Source organism: Uloborus diversus, chromosome 1 (assembly GCF_026930045.1).
Source record: "Uloborus diversus isolate 005 chromosome 1, Udiv.v.3.1, whole genome shotgun sequence".
In the NCBI taxonomy this organism is placed as follows: domain Eukaryota; kingdom Metazoa; phylum Arthropoda; class Arachnida; order Araneae; family Uloboridae; genus Uloborus; species Uloborus diversus.
Window position 1 is genome coordinate 22009890 of NC_072731.1, and position 2466 is coordinate 22012355.

At 35.1% G+C, this 2466-nt stretch overlaps 1 pseudogene; it reads left to right on the forward strand.

Moving 5' to 3' along the window:
- The first annotated feature begins 1027 nt into the window (after nucleotides 1–1027).
- On the forward strand, nucleotides 1028–2029 carry LOC129234316 (allatostatin-A receptor-like; annotated as a pseudogene).
- Nucleotides 2030–2466: the final 437 nt, after the last annotated feature.

Below are 2466 nucleotides of genomic sequence, written 5' to 3' on the forward strand. Positions count from 1 at the left end.
TCCTGGAAAAATCAAGTATCATTGTCAAAAAGTTTCCTGAATTGCTACAAATTGAACGAATGCAGACTTTTCACTGCTGCGAAAAATATTTTTAGCTTCCAGTTTAAAGATTAACTGATCGTATTTATTTAGTACATCGGCTTCAATTCAATTACGGCCCCTCCATGCTAATTAAACTCTCAAAGGGAGCGAATATATATGGACTACGTTGCTTTGCAAGAATTGCAGTCGAGTAAAATTCTCGTTACTTACTTGCAGCTCTGGCTCAGCTTTGGCCATGTTTCCAGTAATGCTTTTGGAACTTCCTTGATAAATCAGGAAGATGCCGAGCTACTACATTATACCTTCTTAAGTTTACTCTAATTTTTCAGAGACACAACTGGCTTAAAACAGAAAGATTTCTGAATTTTTCAGGAGGCTTCTAGGATAATTTCAGGAAGGTTACTGAATTTCAGAGGAAAATGTTCCTGGTTTTTGCAGGATATGTTAATGGCAGAAATTGGGCCCATCAGCTGCCCATTATTTTCTAGGAACGTTTCTGAATCATTTTTACAGTGTGAAACACGGTTGTGTTTCGCTTTGGGACACAAGGAGAACGCTTTCGTCAGGACATGTATTTTTTTTTAACGTCCCTACTACATAGCCTATAACAAACAAATGGCGGTAACTTCTTTTAGGGACATAATTTTCAAAGGGATAAAGCATACACACTCTCAAAAGGAACATTCTAGATACTTTATGTATTTTAAAGCTCACATTTTCGAAAATTGTGTTTGAAATGCATTTTGAATACTATGTTCGAAAATGTGAGCTTTTCACTAAAATTTTAAGTATACGTTATCTTAACCACTCAAGCAAAAATTTCACTGGGAAATTTTTAAATGTGTTTTTATGATAAAACAATGCGAACAAAACATAGTTAAATTAACCTTTCTGGAGAAATTAAGCTTTTAACACTTAATAATTTCTATGTGCGTTTCAGTATAGAAATTATATCGTCATTTTATTTTTATTTTATTTTAGGATGATGGATTTCAACACTGCAAACACCACGTTTCTCTTCGGCAACTTGAACGAAACGTTTCCAGAAATTTATAGGCGCACCTTTCTCATGAGAATTCTCGGTTCGTCGTTTGTCTTATTTTTGGGAGTCTCAGCAGTCTTGGGAAATCTCGCCGTCATCTTGGCTTCTTTCACGGACGAAACCCTACGAAATCAAGCAAGTAATATCTTGATAGTGTACCTGGCAACTCTCGACGCATTGACGGGATTTTTCAGCATCATTCCGAGCTCTGTGTCAATCGCTCTCGACTACTGGCCTTTCTGAAAAATTATTTGCAGATTGCAGACTGGGATATACAACGGCTGTATTTGCTCTTCCTCGTTTAGCATTTCACTCATTAGCCTCGACAGGGCTGTGGCTGTGATGAGGCCGCTGCGGTATCATAACATAATGAGCACAAAAATATTCATTTCTTTCGGCATATTACTTTTCCTCTTAGTAATGACTTTCATGGTTCCGGCCTTGGTTCTTGACTGGTCTCATTTCAATTACAATGAGGGAAGATGTGCGCATGACTGGGAAATTGTTGAAGCCCACAAGTCTACTTGGATCTGGTCATTGATTAGTTGCTACTATTTTCCTGCATTTTGTGTTTTCATGTGCAATTTGTTGATTGTTTTTGCAGCGAAAAAGAAGAACAAAGTAACGATTTTTGTTTTGCGCAGCAGCAATACGCCACATCAACAGATTTCGCATGGTCCAAAAATGAAGAAGGCGATTGCAAGTGTTTTTGTTCTTGTCATGATGCATAGCGTTACTCTTGCTCCCGTTGTTATTTCAAACCAAATTGCATTTGTCAGAGGTGAATCTTCTACTCCTCCGCGGTTTCAATATTTATTTTCAATATTGTCTGTTGTGTCATCTGCCGTAAATCCGTTTATTTACGGTATTTTCAGAGAAGGCTATAGAAGAGTTTTCAAGAAGCATGCTTTAAAGCTAAAAATTTCATTCCCAACCCTGAGATAATCAAAGAAGATTTAAAATTTCAATTTTGAAAAAAAAAAAAAAAAAACCCGCCGGGGATAAGGGTATCGGATGCTTTAAAATCCTGTTGAATATTGTGAATGTGTTGAAGAAAAATAAAATAAAATAAAAAAAAAAACAACAACAAAGAATTGAGATTTTTAGTTTCTTTGTATGTGTATTATTTTCTCCTCTTAAACGCTTAAGTATTAAACAAGGTACTTTTTTAACACGCTTTTATTAGCTTCACCTGTAATGTGGGTCATTCATCAAAAAGTGTAACTTTTCTGTCTCATGCCTTTTACAGTAAAAACTTTAAGAAACATTTCATTTAACAAAGATTTTTAATTTCATCAAAAATATATGTGTTTAAACCTGCCAACATTTTTTTAAGTAATAATTTTTATTTTAGCATATTTTTGTTTCACAACATGTGAATT